At 39.6% G+C, this 17,961-nt stretch overlaps 1 protein-coding gene across 5 annotated transcripts in view; it reads right to left on the reverse strand.

Annotated features, from left to right (window-relative positions):
* Window positions 1-17,961, reverse strand: part of EHBP1 (EH domain binding protein 1) — a 724,273-nt gene that overhangs the window by 504,933 nt on the left and 201,379 nt on the right. The window lies entirely within an intron of this gene.

The raw sequence follows: 17,961 nt of genomic DNA on the forward strand, positions 1-17,961 counted from the left end.
TCAAAATGTAAAATCATATCTTCATTAACAGATTGTTTTTCAGTTATTTCTTGACTACCCCTATTAATCTGAACAACCATGAAGTTTAAATCATACTTTTTGAAGAATTCCACACATTTACTTCCTTGAATTGTGACACACATGGGTTCATTTACTAAAACTGGAGAGTGCAAAATCTGGTGCGTCTCTACATAGAAACCAATCAATTTCCATTTTTTTTTTTTGTCAAAGCTTAACTGAACAAGTTAGACGCCAATTGGCTACCAGGCACAGCAGCATCAGATTTTGCAATTTCCATTTTTAGTAAGTCAACCCCATTATTGACTATGCTCTGTGCATATGAACGGCTGTGTCACCCATTTCACAGAACCCACCGTCTGGATTACAAAGGAGTTGAGAAGACACGCTTCAAGAGGTAGAGTCAGTATAGGAAACATACCACATGTGACATCATCACTGCTTGCAGGCAGCAAGATGCCATGGGATGTGTAGTCTTTTGATATTGAAAGCAAATCAAAGGAGTTAGCAGAGGACAAACTGCAAAGCATGCAAGAAAACCAGAAAGTAATATGATGGATTGTCAAAAATAACTATGATTTGTATTACCATTACCACGTTGATGTTATATAATGAAAGTTTATGGTGTGACTAAACATTTACTTCAAGGACCAACCTCTTTCTGTGGTTTATTGCCATGTCCCTACTGAGGAAATCTCACCACCTTCCATTGTGACTGGGCATCATCACACAGGAGATCTCGACAACAGGGACAGGCATAAAAAAATGGGTTATAAAAATGGGTATAACTATCTGAATATGTAGTTGGTAGATTTGTGATTTATTAACTTATAGAAAAAGGTACATTCCCTGACTTATACTCAATGTATCCATTATCTTCAGTTACATATGTCACATGTCCACTATAATTACTCAGGAGAAAAAGGTTCTGCAGCGTGAACACTTACCAGAAACCTCAAACCAATAATAATAATAATGGTGCAGCGCAACATATAACAATTCAAAAACTGTCCAAAAAAGGAACCATATCTCTATGCTCCAATAACCAGTGTGCTAAATCAAGGTGCTCCTATTGCTGGATATCCCCATGCATGCACCACAACTTGTGTAAAAATGGACGCTCATCTCCTTATATCACCTCTCAGTAAGAATGAGGTCTAAAAGCGATTAATGCTGGGAGAACGCTCCGTTCATACCTGCTGAGCAGGCGGATGACTGGTCCGTCTCTGCTCACTGTGCAGGGATGGACCTGTCAGAGCCCCTCTGTTCTCTATGGAGAGAATGGATGAAATTGGACAGCCTGCCCGTTTTCAGCCGATCCGCTGGACGGATGGCGAACATATGACCATCTGTCTGTTTTGAGCGGATCTTGTCGAATCGGATAGCAGGCGGGTGTCAGCGGACACCTCACCGCTTACATCTGCCTGCCCATAGAAATCAATGGGTGCCCCACTCGGATCCGCCTGAAAAATGGGCAGACGGATCCAAACGGACAGATCGTGTGAAAGGGGCCTTAAGGTATCTCCTGGTGCGGTTTAGGACCCTCAATGACTCTGAATGGTATGGTATGAATGGTATGTGGATACTTAATGGTGAATATCTCATAACTATCTCCTCAAGATGTGATACGGTAGTGGCGTATGTAAAGCATAAAATAGAGGACAAATAATGCTCTTTATATATACTCAATTTGAATATATAAAAGGAGTAGCATAAACACACTCACAAATAAATGTTTAAACAGCCCATTAGGAAACCTCAAAGGTATGGAAATATCACCATTCAATCAAGTAAAGCATCATGTACGTGTCTTTGTCCTACATGAGGGTTTATATGCAATCTCTTTTATATATGAAAACTGAGTATTTACAGAGATCGCTATTTGTCCTCTATTTTATGCTTTACATATGCCACTATTGCATCTTTAGGAGAGAGACACGAGATATTCATCATTAGCGCTTTAAGGTGTCACCTGCTGGGGCTCAGGACCCTCAATGACTCGTGGTATGTGACACATTCACACCTGAACGTTATATAGCTTGAAGTTACAAAACGCTGGAGGGGGGAAAAAAATCAATTATTCTCTATGGAGATGGTTCATATCTCCACTCCAAAGCGCTTGAAGCCAGAAGCTCCAAAATGCCCGAAGCTCAAACAAGTTCTGGAAATGTTTTTTTTTAGGCAATTTGGGCGTTTTTCTTCTTTTTACATGGGTGACCTTTTGATCTGTACAAAATCGCAGCAAAAACACAGTAAAAACGCAGCAAAATACACGGCAAAAACCCCATTCCCACCTGAGCATAGCATTTTCAGGCAGAAAGTCGCACGGTTTTGCCGTGATTTTGATGTGTTTTTGCCGTGATCTTGCCCAGGTTAAAAGGTCACCAATGTAAAAAGCAGAAAAACGCCTGTAATCTGCCTAAAAAAAAAGTTCCAGAACTTATTTGAGCTTCAGGCGTTTTGTAGCGGAGATGTGAACCATCTCCATAGAGAATAATTGATTTTTTCCTCTCCAGCGTTTTGTAGCTTCAGGCTACAAAAAGCTCAGGTGTGAATGGGGTCTTAGTGTCCACATACCACAAGTCATTGAGGGCAACACCTTAAAACGCTATAATTAGACCTAACTTTTATGGAGCGATCATATAATGAGGTAAGAGCACATTTTTACATGTTTTTACATGTGGTATGATGCATGCATAGGGATATTCAGGAGCACACTGATTTACAACACTGCTTATGGTTGAGAAAAACATAGATCTTTACTCCGACCAAAAAAAGTTTCGGAAGAAAAATTTTTTTTTTTTAAAAATGGTCAGTTTTGATGAATTACTTTTTCTGCTGTTACTTTTCTACGTTTCATTGTTATTGGAGCATAGATATATGTATACGTTTCTGGACAGGACAATTTATGAATTGTTACAAGTTGCGCTACACCATTATTGCTTATTGATGCAAGGTGAAATCCCTGTTTAGGTGTCACCGCAAGCAACTGGTTTTTGGGATCGTCTTTATTATTATTTTCATTTATTTTCCACTTGGTATGCGTAGCGATTGTGCAGATTGTTTTCACTTGTATATAGAATCTTAAACCAGTCTCACAAGTCTGTCATACACTAAAATTTTAATGCAGGGTGAAAAGTTTAGTCTGTATGTGGATGAGAACAGTTTGCCACTATGACACTCATCTTAGATGATCTAGGTCACATATGGCACACCTACCACTGATAATACTCATCTCAGATGATCAAGGTTACACATGAACCACCTTCTGCCGCAGACTCTCATCTTAGATGATGATCTACTGCTCACCTACTGCCAGGAACACTCATTTTAGATAATCTAAGGTCCCATATGGCCAACCTACCACTGGAGACTCTCGTTCTAAATGACCTAGGTTATGCATGCGTGCTTCTAAAGTGCATTATTAGTTCTTTTAGCAATTTCTAGGTTATGCATGACCAACTTGCTACCAAAGAACTACAAGTTTCAGTCTACCCTCTCAACAGGTGCCCTTTTCGCAAGCAGAGGCACTTGGGCTGGCCCTGAATAGTCTTAATCAGTGATCTCCAAACTGCGGCCCTTTGCTTACTTGTATCGAGGACTTGGGGCATTATTTTCGAATACTCCCCCCGCCCCCCACCCCACTGTCAGCAACAGTGGGGCATATTTCTTTCCACTGACAATGGGGTACTAGTCCTCTCATTGACACCTACAAGGGGGCACTATTCTTCTGATTAATATCAATGATGGGGCACTATTCTTCTGATTGATATCAACGATGGGGCACTATTCCTCCTATTGACACCGATGGTGGGGCACTAATCCTTCCATTGACACCAATGATGGGGCACTAATCCTTCCATTTTTTTCTTCCCACTGGCACCAACGATCGGGCTTGATTACTCCCATTAATATCAATGATGGGACAAAGTTTACTCTCACTGATGCTAGGCCATTTTCTTCTCACACTGGCCACAGTCCGGCCTCCCTAAGGTTTGAAGAACAGCAACTGGCCATTTATTTTGAAAGTTTAGAGAACCTTGGATTAAATGGAAAGAAGATCTGGCCAACAGGATACTTTAATTGGGAAGGAGTATAAACCAAACCTGTTCTTTGCCTATGAATGCAACAGGTTTGTTTTAATGCCCACCATCCTCTGCATCACATATATACACGTTTTCTGTATTACGCCGCTGTCCCGTTCAGCACCCAGAAGTGTAGAAAATACGCTGTACTTCCTGGTATGATGAAGAATATAATTTACTGTCGTCCTCTCACGTGACAATACTGGTGCTTCATGATTGGTTGCGCAGTATCACATAAGGCCAGAGCAAGGAGTCCTCAGCCCTGTGCAAGTTCTGGCTAGAGTGACTTGGAACTTTACAGTTTCATTTCCCTACTGCTGGCAGCTGAACAGAGCAGAGATGGAGCAGAGCAAAGCAAAGGCGCGTATATGCTGCCGAAAGCAGGGAGCAATGGATGAAACTGTTGATTTAACCTGCATGGGCAAAGAGCAGGATTGCTCTAAGACCCCATTCATACCTGAGCATTTTGTAGCTTGAAGCCTCAGGCTGCAAAAAGCTGGAGGGGAAAAAAAAAATATCAATTATTCTATTTGGAGGTGGTTCACATCTGCACTCCAAAATGCTTGAAGCCAGAAGCTCCAAAACGCCTGAAGCTCAAACAAGTTCTGGAACTTTTTTTTTAGGCAGATTACAGCCGTTTTTCTGCTTTTTACATTGGTGACCTTTTGACCTGTACAAAATCGTTTAAAAAAATGCGGCAAAATGCGCAAAAAAAAACACGCCCAAAAACATGCAACTTTCTGCCTGAAAACACTACGCTCGGTTGTGAATTGGGACTAAGGTCAGATAAGGTGCATCAAAACTAGTCGCACAATAGAATCACAAAATATCAAGTACAAAAAAAAATAAACACTGGTTGTTTTGTATGTTATTTTACATCGTTTCACACCTCAGAGTGTTCAATTTTCCAGTTGTCCAAACATGAGCTATGTAGAAATGTATACTGTACACACCACACCTTAATCAGTCAAATCTAAATGCCAGGAAAGAGTCACACCCAAGATGATAATTTAGGAAAAAATGTTTAACAAAGAATGGAGACGTAATATACTCTAGTTTATAATTAAATTACTTTATAAAATAAGATCATAATGTAGATAGATCAAGTCAGACAGCCAAATACACAAGTGAAACACAAACAGAGGGAGACTCTTGCTGGCCATAATTGTTTGTAATGTACATAGTTATGGGGTTCACTTATTACTACTGTACTACTTGGCTACACCGTGACAACCCTTTTCAACACTTACAGTTGTGCACCCTGTCTGTGTGAACATCACTACTTTGGCAGTGCCTTTCCAAGGAAACGGTCAACATAATTTGTAATTGATGATTGCAGGGGGTGCCTTCCCTATGAATGATATAGTTAGACTTCTGGTGTCCTCATGACATCATCATCATGCAGAATTCACAACATACAAGTAGCAGCAAACTAGCCTAGGTTATAACAGGCTTCAAGATTTGTGTGATTGGGTCAATTACAGCTGTCTTGGCTTCCTTTGATTCCAGCTTTCTGGAAGCAAGGCTTTGATCTCTAGACACTGGGGATCAACAATTTTACACATTAGGAAGTGGGTTTCTGAACTCAACATACATTTTGAGGATGGTGGAACTAACTGCCAATCTACGGGACAAACACTCGAATGTCATGGAAATATGAAGCACTTGGAGAGGCTACTCACTCCTTTAGCCCTATTTTTATTTCATTTTTCTAGCTACAGCACCAATGTTACTGAGCCCATACCTGACTGGTCACCCTCCCTTTTTCCCTTTTTAATAGCAATGGCAGTTACCCTTATCAAGTACTAGGCCAGCAGGACCCACTTCTCTACACACGTGACCCTGGTTGTAAATGGTAGCTCACACTGTATGGGCTACCCCTGTATATACGTATATACACACACACAATATATTTTCAAAAGCATTGGGACACCTGCCTTTACACGCACATGAACTTTAATGGCATCCCTGTCTTAGTCCATACAGTTCAATATTGAGTTGACCCACCCTTTGCAGCTATAACAGCTTCAACACTTCTAGGAAGGCTGTCCACAAGGTTTAGAAGTGGGTCAATGGAAATGTTTGACCATTCTTCCAGATGTGCATTTGTGAGGTCAAGCACGGATGTTGGATGTTGTGCCCCAGGAAGATGTCATGTGTGACGAAACATGTTGGGCGGAGCTTCGCGCTGATGCCATGACACCCCCACATGACCCCGGAAGTGCGGGTGATTGCTTTCTCTTTTCTGGCATATTATTTCATTCTATGTGCGCTCAGATTTTATGCATTGCAAGTAGTCATTTGGCTTTCCTTTTCAATAAATATCACCTTAATAGTATTACACTATTGGAGCTTCTTTCCTTGTATGGTTTAACACTTGTTCTCTTGTTCTTGGATGATTGGGACATCTCATTGTAAGGGATGATTACAGTGAAGGATTCATCTACCATCCCAGTGCCTTAGTGGCTTGGTTCTTCACTACCTCGCATAGGTTATTCTGCCTGCATGTTTGACCATTCTAGAGATAGGTGGTCCTGGCTATCTGGTAACAGAGTCCTTGACTACAGTGTGTGGGTTGCCACAGAAAATTGCATCACTTTTCGTCACTTGGTAGTGCAACTTCAAATTTTTATCCTTGGACTTTTCACATCAACTACTAGGACTCACTTATATACAGAAGTGTATTTTTTGTTCTTTTTGCACTTTAAATTGTTTTCGCGTATATCTAATGCGTGATAGTATGTTTATCATTTACGACTAGCACAATTTTATTTAGTTTACGGATGTTAAACGAGAAGGACTGGCTCGCAGTCTCCAATCTAACTCATCCCAAAGGTGTTCTATCAGATTGAGGTCAAGACTGTGCCGGCCATTCAACTTCCTCCAGCCCAGACTTGCTCATCCGTGTCCTTATGGAACTTGCTTTGTGCACTAGTGTGCAGTCATGTTGGAACAGGAAGGGGCCATCCCCAAACTGTTACCACAAAGTTGGGAGCATGAAATGTCCAAAATGTCTTGGTATGCTGATGCTTTAAGAGTTCCCTTCACAGGAACTAAGGGGACAAGTGCAAACTCTGAAAAACACCACCACACCCAATCCCCCTTCCATCAAATGATTTGGACCAGTGCACAAAGCAAGGTCCATAAAGACATGGATGAGCAAGTTTGGGGTGTGGGGTTTTAAGAATTTGTCAGATTTTAATTTTTTGTGCTGTCCATGTCCTGACTTTGGAGATATCGTCCCATTTCCTGTCCCTATGGCCATACAGGAAGTGAGAGGGAGGCAATTACCCAAGAGTCAGAAATGTAAAAAACAAAACAAAAAAAACTACTCTTCTTCCACTGAATCTGAAAAAACGTTTTGGATGGAGGCTTAAAGCAGTAACAGACTCAGGCAACCTTATAATTTGTTTCAAATCTTCTTTTTATTATTATTTTTAGAAAAAATAAATAAAATAATCAACCATAATACATTCTAGTACATTTACAACATTATACATAAACCCCATTCAATATATACCACCTTTATTATCATCAACATACCCCCATACACACAAACAAAAAACAAAAAAAAAAAAAAAAAAAAAAATCCACCTTACCCTTCTCTCTCCTCTTACCTCTCCCTCCCTTTTTACATTATAAATATTCCCTCAATCCATTTGAGAGCCTGAACTCTTCCCACTGCTTCCATACCATTGGTAACTGATTATTTATATATCCTTCTTCTCTTATTTGTTTTTCCATGTAACATATTTCGTTCAATTCACATACCCATTCCCACACTGTTGGACTCACTGTTTCTTTCCATTTACGTGCTATTATTGTTCTAGCTGCTGTTGTCATATGTTGTATTATCCCATTTTTCATACTATCCACGGTATCTGATGTAAGAGAGAATAATGCTACCTTCACATCTGGAGCCAATTTTTTTCCAGTCACTTTTTGATATATCTCAAAAACATTTAACCAAAAGTTTTTTAGTTTTTTACAGCTGAACCAAATATGTTCCATTGTCCCTTTTTCTATCCCACACCTCCAACAGTTCTCTGTATTTCCTTTGTTAATTTTTTTTAATGCCACTGGACTCCAATACCATCTCATTGTCACTTTATAATTTAGTTCTTGATATTTTACCGCCGTTGAGGTTTTATGTATTATTCCTAATATTTTTTTCCATTCCTCTTCTGTAATTATTTCTCCTAGTTCTTCTTCCCATTTTCTTATTCCTATTAAATCTCTAATATCTCCTGTAGGTAACAGCGATACATATACTTTAGATAGTTTATTCTTATGATTCTGCTCTTTTAATATTATCTGCTCAAATTTAGTTAGTGGTCTATTTATTAAGTTTTTATTTGTTTCAACAAATGTTTCTAATTGATGATATTGTAGCCAGTGTTTTTTTACTTCTAATCCAAAATCAGTTAGATTAGGCATATTTCCATCCACCAGTATCTGGACCAATCTTATATTCTCCATCTTGTTCCACTTCAAATATCTGACGCTTTCCAATGCTGGCTTAAATTCTGGGTTGGACATCAATGGAGACAAGGGTCCAGTCCTGGAGGATAGCTTGCCTTTTTTTAACACAGCATCCCATATTTTTAAAGTAGCTCTTACAAAAATTGGCAGATCCCTATTTTTTTCCCTTAATTCAGGTTTTATCCACGGCAAAAATTTCAGCTGTGTCCCCGCAATATCTTCTTCCAAAACAACCCATTGTTTATTTTTACCATCGTGTTGCCAGTTTATTATTCTAACCAATGAGGCCGCCTGCATATATTTTACAAAATCAGGTAGTGCTAAACCTCCATTTTCTTTTGTTTTAGTTAACGTTTCCCTTTTTATTCGGGAGTTTTTTTTTTGCCCATATAAAACTATTTATGGCCTTCTTTAAATCTATCATTATCCTCTTAAGTGGAACAATGGGTAGTGTTTGGAAGATATATAAAATTTTTGGTAATAGCTCCATTTTTATTATATTTATTCTCCCTAGCCATGAATATGTTATTTTTTCATATTTTTGCAGTTGTTTTATTGCTTTACGTATAACCACATTATGATTTAATTCCTGTAACCATTTCAGATCCCTCGGGATCATAGTACCCAGGTATTTGATCGCCTCTTTCTGCCATTTGAACGGGAAATCTTTTTGTAAAAGTGATTGCATTTCTTCTTTTAAAGTAATATTCATCATTTCTGATTTATCGTAATTTACCCTAAAATTGCTTAGTTCCCCAAATCTATCCAGTTCTTTTATTATATTAGGGATTGTTATAATAGGGTTTGTTATATATAGCAATAGATCGTCTGCATATACTGCCAACTTATATTCTTTATCCTTAATTTTAATCCCTTGTATATCTTTATTATTCCTTATTGCATTAAATGTTCCATTACTATTATGTATAATAACGGGGATAGAGGGCATCCTTGACGGGTCCCGTTTGACACTTTTATATACTCTGAAAACATCCCGTTTATTCTAACTTTGGCCCTTGAATTGGCATATAATGCCATAATCCTGCCTAACATTCTAGGGCCTAGTCCTATCTGTAATAGTGCCTCCTCTAAGAACCGCCATCCCACCCTATCGATATACCTTATAATTTAAACAGTGTAAGGCAAGTCCGTTGTGAATGATATGGCACTTGTAGCAGGCATGGTACAGCTGCTTTTTCGCCTAGGCCCATTTCTTTAGTCTTTCCACAGTGCCGTGTGAGTGCAAGATGGCTACCAGAACAGTGGAAGTACTAGCCATTACTCTTCAGCGGTTCCTGTTCCTAGATCCAAACCCACTTGTGATGCCATTAATATAACAATACAATCAGAGTGGACAGAATATGCTTAGGATATAGAACTCCTGGCTAGTATGAGGCTAGAAGAACAGTGTGCCACAGTACTGACAGTTGTGTGGAAGTGCTTTGCTGCTTCTAATCAGGAATTATAAGCTCAAGGTACATATTTTACTGGGTGCTTTGTCACATTAATCTGCTCTAATGAACCCTCACTAAAGAGCCAACCTTTATAAGTATAGGTCTGCTTTAAGAAAAGTTATGGTTCTGATCTGAAATTAAGTCATTTGAAAAAAGCAATTAACATAAACAATAGGTTACACAAGGCTGCCAGTTCACAGACTCACTTGAAATATCGGAGAGAGGCGTTAATCAACACTCTTAGATGACAGCTCAATTATCTTTGAAGAAGACATGTCGTAACCCGCAATACCTTATGTCTGAGGTGATGCTTGCAATCAGTGACTTGCAGGCAGGTTTAAGGAAGAACATGTGCAACTAACTTATGTCACAGGAAGCCTCCAATTAAATAACAAAATGTCCTTGAAAGCTCGACCAGTCTCCTGGACTAATATAGCCACCTGGCTTACACAACCTGAAGGAGTCTGCCACTGGTGCATTGCATGTGGTCGTTGGTGTTCACCAGCAGATAGATGTGAAAATAATAAATGTGATATTTACTTTTGTGTTTGTATTTTGCAAACCATTTCCAAAACAAACTACACGGTTCGCTAAAGTTGGCCATATGCGGTTAGAAAATCGTTCCAAAAAGCATTCGATATGCTCGTTCCTTCAACTTTCAAAACGTTAGTGGGCTACTTTTGATTCTGGAAATGCAAATTTTTATGCCAAAAAAAAAGAACCAACATGTCAGATTTTTTGCTCCGAAGCGAGCGATTTTCGAAACATGAGCAGTGGAATCAATGGAAACCAGTTCGAACAAATCTATAGCATGCCAAAATGTAACCCTGGATCGTGTAATTAAACGACAAAAAAAATCTACCATTTATGTGGTTATCAATTGATAATATGTTGATAATTGGGTGACATCTATTGATACAATGGTGGCATTATCACATGCATGTTCGACAGATCTCCAGAAATCCAACCTTTTTTTTAAAATAATTTTCTAACCATGTATAGCCAGCTTTAGATAGGTCATACAGTAGTTCTATTAGATGCTTCAACAGCAAATGCCACAATAAATTGATTGAAAATATGATAAAATTAACAACAATAATATAAAACAAAAACCCCAGATGACGTCTTTTGAGGACGAAACGCGTCGGGACTCCTACTGCAGCTCTGTTTTTTATATGATATAAGCGCTTAATTCATTGGATACATGTAAGTTCATTACTTATTTTATTAAAAAATTTTAAACGGATTTACACTATTGTGGCCCTCATTTTCTTTCCGTATGAGTTCTACAATGGGCGTTGGATTTTAAAGCGGAAGATTTTCTCATCATTTGAGTACTTGATTGAAAATTCCCTGGAGAGTCTTTTATGTCGGATAGCTCTATATAAGAGTGTTCAAAGCCTGAGTGATCCTTCGAATGTATATTCGTTTGGATCCATTCAATCTGGTAAGCTTACATCCTATTTGGTGATGGAAATGCCACAGGGTGTCTGCATGCGGTCTTCATAAGAAGAAGGTTGATGGTTCTTTCCCTCTCACGTGTGGATTGGATTTAAATTAAATAAGAGACTTTTTCTTGTATATCATTTTTTGGACTTTTTTTGGATTTTTTCACATTATTTGATCTTTTTCATTTCACTTTATTTTTTCACGATTCTATGCAAGTGTGGTGTATTCTGAGAAGCATCATTTATGAATGTTATTTAAGTTTGACACTTATATAATATTGTTATATCACTAAGTAGTTATAAATAGGTTACTTTTCTTTTCTTTTATAGCGCTACACTATAATTTAACATTTGGAATTTTTTCACGGTTTTATATCCTTGTGATCGTGTTAGCAGCTTCTTTTCGTTTATAGTTTTTGGGGATAGCGCAGTGTTGATTGTTATTGACAGTTTTTGAATATAAAACAAATAACCACAGAGCCTGAAGATCTGTCATGACAGACCTTTCCATAGTCAAGGTTAACAACACATTTATTGTCAAAAAAGCTAAAATTCAGTCATGGTAGCCAGTAAGGCCTTAGCTGTGACATAGGCCAAACTGGGCAAAATGCATTAAATGTTTTGCCATGTAATGTTGTAGCACCTAACACAGGAAATTTCTAAATTATGGGTTCACTCCAGTCTACTGTACTTTGGAGTCTTCCTTAACCCTTGTAGGAGTCCTTCTACCAAGCAAACTACCCAAAACTAAATAAACCCAAGTCCTAAATATTCCTTGCTGATGTCCTGGGAGAAACACAATATATATTGTAGCTTGAGAGGGTTGCGGCTGTCAAGATGTCCGCTTGTCTAAGTTTTTATATTACTCCAGATTCTTACTGGTTGCTATTCCTGCCTTCGTGCTTTGGACACTCCAAAGACAAATGCTTCACTTTGTCTGGAGGGGTACCAATCCATGGGAATAGAGATCTGTATTATACAGAAGAAAATCACAAGTAGAAGTTTAAAAAACAAACTCATAGTGTGTACCAGGCTTTAGGCTTTAAAGTGGTTGTAAACCCTCCCCACAACTTTGTCCCATGTAAATCAGCATAAAAAACCCTAATGAACACTGCTTGTAGATATCTCCTTATTTGCTTAGTATTGTTGTAATCCTTTTTGTTCTTTAGAATGAAGTTACTGAGCATGCCCAGATTTCCCCTGATTTACGGCACACTCTCTATGTCTTTTCTATCCGTTATCAGGACTTTCTACGGCACACAGCACTGAACTCCCAGGAGGCTGCAGAATCATTCAGAGCTTCCTTCTACACGCCATGTGACCATGTGACATGCCATGCAGTGTAAACTTGGCCATTACTGCAGTCTTATCAGTTGAAGCTGATAAGACTGACAAAAGGAAAACATTAGACATGGGCACAAGTAAATACTATGAAATAAGACAAGTCATCTATGAACAGGGAAGCAGGGTTGCCATAGAAACATTGGATTGAGAAGGAGGCTTGGTTAACAGTACAGGAAGTGCTCAATGTAAGGGCGGAAATACACTCCATTGTGAACTCAGAAAACAATACTTAAGATGGCGCTGCCTAACCCCTGAAAACAAGTTTATTAAAGTTTCTTTAAACAGTAAGTAATATGCGATTTGGGCTGGATTACAGTGGCTATAGTTTTATAATTACTTATTATAATGGACTAAATGAAAAGAAGCATCAGAGTGGGAGTTTACTTCCTCTTTAAACACTTCCAGAAATACTACGATGCAGTTAATGTAGTCTAAGTGGACCCAGGGCAATCTCCGAAATCCCATTGCCATCAAAAACATCTTATGGGTGTCTCCTGAATCCCACACCCATAGGAGGTTTCACCATTGTCTGCGTGCCTTCTTGGGCCTTTCACTCTTTTTACCAGTACAGAAAATGAAAGAAAATCTGATATTTTACAAGATGAGGGAAAATCTTTTATTGGGAATATCTGCCCCTAAGGGATTTCTTAATGATTTTGGGGAACTTTTCTCTTACTTTATGTTACGTCTGTGGAATAGGAAGAAACCACAATGAATTGAACAATTCTAGACAAGAAAGACATTTCATTCCAAAATTTCACCATAACAGCCAACAGTCATCTTATACATATTGTTTTTAATCATGGTTTCATGCAGCCCTATATTTCTATTGGTGTCAGAATCTGCTAAAGGTCTGGAACTTCATCTTGTGAAAATTAAGACCAACTGTGGTCTATAGCTGAAGCGCTGTCCTCTTAGTGCAGGCCTACCTACACGCATTGGAAGTGGGACAAAGAGTACACAATGCAAACAATGTGAGAAGAGACTGCAGTCCTACTCATGGACTATATAACAAATGTAATTAATCTGGATTTCGCAAATGTTGGTTAAGGCATATGGTATGGTATTTGGAACTTAAAATAACTGCAATATAAATGCTAACTAAGCCAACACAGGCAGTACTTTTCCCTTGTAGGCATTGTAAGAATGTGTAATGAATACAAGTCACTTTACAGATCACAAACAGTTTCTTGAGATCAAAAGGTATGCAACATGTCAAAGCCAGGCTTGTGCATATAGGCCACCGTCTATTTTATTGTGTGAAGCCCACCGACCTGCATTATAGCAATTGTACTCTGGCAATACAGCCTGGGTGTCCTGTGTTTCACCGCTGCATTAAGACAGACGCCCTACAGACATCAAAGCTTCATCCAGAAAGATTAGAAATCACTTTTACTTGTAATGTTAGGAAAGTGACAATATGGGAATCCAATTTTCTTCAACAGCCTTTGAATGTTCCCACAATGCGTGATCTTTGTGAAGAGATGGAACATAAACAAAGGGCTTCCCACCTCTAACCCATTAAAGAAAGCCAGAGTGTGAATGGTGCAAAATAATACACCAGACATCTCCCTCACTTACTTCTACACAACCAATTCAAGCTCACAGAAAGAGCCTTCAAGGGGGCACTTGGGAGGTTTAGAAGAGTGTTTGCATTATTAGTTCAGTTACTCATTTCCTTTGGGATGAATTCATCGGGAGTGGTGCCATGCTGGAAGGAGGTAGAAGCTCTTCAATGAGTACACAGAAAGACAGGTTGGATACACAGGATTCATGTAAAGAGATGAGAGAGCAATCTACTGAAGTCCTCATTACTATTCTATACATCATACCTCAATATCCAACTTTCTCACCAGACTGAATAACAGAGGCTTCATTCAGTCAACCCAAAACGATATCTAATTTTTGGCAGATGCTGGAGAATTAAACCATCTGATAGTTTATTATGCCTCTCGGGCATTAGTGAGATTTCTGCACTTGCTCCTGGGTCTCCCAACCAAATGCGCCCATCATGGCTGCATCTGGTTTGAAGACTGCAACTGGAAGCATTCTTGTCTATGTTCCCGTCGTACACATTCCTGGATCACTAGGCTCATCTGTAGTGGGTGCTGTAGTGACTATATGCCTAATGAAGAGGTCCAGCGCAGCTCTGAAATGTTGCACTCGTTTAAGTGTGAACTTTCTGCAATAAAAGCTCTGGACTGCATTTTAAGATCCATGGTGTGCCTGGTGAGTATGTGCATTGGTCTGTAATGAGAAGCACTGTAACATAGTTAAGTGCAGTAGCAAGACACTCAAAGTTTCCGAATGTGCAGAGGTCCCGGTTATATTTATTTTATATTATAAAGAAGCGTAACAGGTGGTGTTTGAAACATGCAAAGGTAGAAAGGACACCAAAAGCTCCCAGGTGCGAACAGAGTTGGAAATTACTATCAAAAATAGGCAAGGGCTGATTCAGCTCACCAGGCACAACTCCACCCACATTTGGGTGGAGTTACTCTTTAATGCAATATTGGCATGAGAGTAAACCCTTGCTGATAATTTTCAGTTGCAACGTATTGATTTCAGCATGCAGTATCTCACAAAAGTGAGTACATCCCTCACATTTTTGTAAATATTTTATTATATCTTTTCATGTGACAACACTGAAGAAATTACACTTTGCTACAATGTAAAGTAGTGAGTGTACAGCTTGTATAACAGTGTACATTTGCTGTTCCCTCAACATAACACCAAAACACTCTATAAAACACAGCCATTCAGGTCTAAACCGCTGGCAACAAAAGTTAGTACACCTCTAAGTGAAAATGTCCAAATTGGGTCCAAAGTGTCAATATTTTGTGTGGCCACCACTATTTTCCAGCACTGCCTTAACCCTCTTGGGCATGGAGTTCACTAGAGCTCCACAGGTTGCCACTGGAGTCCTCTTCCACTCCTCCATGACGACATCACAGAGCTGGTGGAGACCTTGCGCTCCTCCAACTTCCGTTTGAGGATGCCCCACAGATGCTCCATAGGGTTTAGGTCTTGAGACATGCTTGGCCAGTCCATCACCAGACCAAATTTAATTTTTATATATTTTTTTTTTAGACAAATAGTTTTCCTTTGGTGGTATTTAATCACCACTGGGTTTTTTTTTTTAATTTTGTCTAAACAAACTAAAAATGTCTGAAAATTTGGAGAAAAAAAAAAACACACTTTTCCGTTATACAATTATGCAAATAAGTAATTTTCTTCTTCATCGATGGGTACCGATAGGCACTGATGAGGCTGCACTGATGAACACTAATGGGGCGGCACTGATTATCAGTGTAAGCCCTTGTACACGCGCTCAGAAATTCCGATGGAAAATGTCCAGACAGACCATGTTGTCGGATAATCCAACCGTGTATGGGCTCCATCTGACTTTTTCCGATCGGACAAAGTGCCACGCATGCTCAGATCAAATTACGTGACCAAAGCTATTGGCTGTTAGCCATAACGTAGTCCCGTTGCAAAGAACGAACGTCATCACGTTACGAACGATCGGATTTTCCAACAACTTTGTCCGACCGTATGTATGCAACACCAGTTTCGGACAAAATCCGTCAGAAAAAATCCAACAGATTTTGTTGTCGGAATGTCCGACCATGTGTACAAGGGCTAACTGTTCCTTGTAACTGCAAAGCAAGTTATCAGCTTTCCTTTCCTCAGGCACTGACATTGCTGAAGAAAAGGAAATTCAGATATCCGACTTTTGTTTACATGTGATCAGCAGTGATCATTGTGTTCTGCTGGCAGGGCCAGCTCCCCATGTTCCCCACCAGCAGAACACAATAGTGATGCAGAAGGGACCGACTGCTAGGGATGAGCTCAGGCGTGTTCGCATGGAACACGTGCAGAGCCCGCCAGGAAGTCGGCGGAGGGCTGAGCTAATCACAGGCAATGAGACATTGCCCGATCTCTGCAGCCGCACATCGGGGCAATGTCTCATTGCCTGCGATTAGCGCAGAGCGCTGACGACTTCCTGGCGGGCTCTGCACGTGTTCCATGCGAACACGCCTGAGCTCATCCCTACCGACTGTGTTGATGGGAGAATGTAGAGATTTCTTCCCTGCAACCTGTGGTTAAAGAAAAGAAAATTGCATCATCTATGGTTTGCCTTATTGGCAAAATCACCTGGTAAAAATAAAATGCAAAAATAGCAGCTGCACAAAAGTCAACCCCCCCCCCCATAGGCCAGTAGTTGGGAACCCAGTGCCTGCAAATGAGGGGGGGGGATAGGGGCGCCAGGCAGCAGTATAGTGTAGTAGTTGGAGCTGCCACAGAATTCCCTCTTGTAGCACCGCCAAGAAGAACTATCAGGCATGTCCTCTGGTGGTAACAGGGTGGCAGTTTAGCATGTGCTCGCTTGCTATGCCTGCTGCCAACCCCCGCTACGTGGCCCGACTCTCAGCAGACCAAGAACCGCCAGCAGCCTCTTTTTGAGATTTGATGTTTACAAGTTAAAATCTTTTTTTTTTGCGAGAAAATTACTTAGAACCCCCAAACATTATAAATATTTTTTTCAGACATCAAAGAGAATAAAATGGCGGTCATTACAATACTTTATGTCACACCGTATTTGCGCAGCGATCTTACAAGCGCAAATTTTTGGGGAAAAATACACTTTTTGGAATTAAAAAATAAGACAACATTAAACTGATTAAATTGATACCCAACATGTCATGCTTCAAAATTGCGCCCACTCATGAAATGGCGACGAACTTTGGGACTTAAAAATCTCCATTGGCGATGTTTAAAAATGTCTGCAGGTTACCAGTTTTGAGTTACAGAGAAGGTCTAGTGCTAGAATTATTGTTCTTGTTCTAACAATCCCAACGATACCTCACATGTGGTTTGAACCCAGTTTTCATATGCGGGCTCGACTTACGTATGCGTTCGCCTTTTTTTTATATATATTTATTTTTTTCTACACTGTCCTTTTAAAAAAAAACAAAAACATTTAAGTCACTTTTATTCCTACTACCAGGAATGTTATTGACACTTATTCAATATACCCTATGAGTAGGCACTGCTGTGTCACATATTTCACAGGGACTGCCTTCTGAACTACACAGTAGAGCTGCACGATTCTGGGTAAAAAGAGAA

The sequence above is a fragment of the Lithobates pipiens genome, unplaced genomic scaffold (genome assembly GCF_037356315.1).
Source record: "Lithobates pipiens isolate NorthernLeopardFrog02 unplaced genomic scaffold, aLitPip1_a1.2 Scaffold_18, whole genome shotgun sequence".
NCBI classification, from domain to species: domain Eukaryota; kingdom Metazoa; phylum Chordata; class Amphibia; order Anura; family Ranidae; genus Lithobates; species Lithobates pipiens.